The sequence below is a fragment of the Micropterus dolomieu genome, unplaced genomic scaffold, assembly GCF_021292245.1.
Source record: "Micropterus dolomieu isolate WLL.071019.BEF.003 ecotype Adirondacks unplaced genomic scaffold, ASM2129224v1 contig_5854, whole genome shotgun sequence".
NCBI classification, from domain to species: domain Eukaryota; kingdom Metazoa; phylum Chordata; class Actinopteri; order Centrarchiformes; family Centrarchidae; genus Micropterus; species Micropterus dolomieu.
Genome location: NW_025734843.1, coordinates 1 through 758, shown reverse-complemented (window position 1 = coordinate 758; position 758 = coordinate 1). Strand labels below are relative to the sequence as shown.

Sequence of the window (758 nt, the reverse complement as noted above, 5' to 3'; positions counted from 1 at the left end):
CGGGGAAGCACCTTGCTATGAACCAACAGGTGCTTCTTATTGCTTTTAATCGATAAAGCTTGCTCTACTTTATTTTAATGTTGATGAAATCTGATTCTTTCATCAAAACAGAAAAGGCATTTTGTGGCTCGTGTGTCTAGGGCTATGATTCTCGCATTGGGTGCGATAGGTTCCGGGTTCAAATCCCGGGGAAGCCCTTGCTATGAACCAACAGGTGCTTCTTATTGCTTTTAATCGATAAAGCTTGCTCTACTTTATTTTAATGTTGATGAAATCTGAGTATTTCATCAAAACAGAAAAGATGTTTTTCGGCTCGTTGGTCTAGGGGTATGATTCTCGCTTCGGGTGCGATAGGTCCCGGGTTCAAATCCCGGACGAGCCCTTCCCAAGAAACCGTTGTTGCTTTAAATATGAAGCTATTTTCACTGTAATTTAAAGGGGCCATATGTAAGTTTTTTATTTTAGTAAATCAAATTTTCATTGCCTTATTGTCAATGGGCTCAAAAGTCACTTAGAAATGAAGCACACGCCTGTTTTCTCCGTTGCTCGCATCAGCCACTATTCTGCTTTTAATGTGAGGACACCGGGTCGGATTCAGCAATGTGCGTGCTCCAGAGCCTCTCACGCTACAGCGACAACACGGCAGCTAAAGACATGCAGTCCACTAACAGCATAAACATAACCGGCTCACAGTAAAACACGGGCTCCACGTAAGGCCACAAAACAACAATAAAGGTTTATGTGCTGAAGCCCATCAG

The 758-nt window shown here is 42.9% G+C and overlaps 1 non-coding gene across 1 annotated transcript; it reads left to right on the top strand.

Annotated features, from left to right (window-relative positions):
• Positions 1-310: 310 nt before the first annotated feature.
• On the top strand, positions 311-382 carry trnap-cgg. Its single transcript has one exon. It is a non-coding gene; the product is annotated as a tRNA-Pro (tRNA).
• The last annotated feature ends 376 nt before the right edge of the window (positions 383-758 follow it).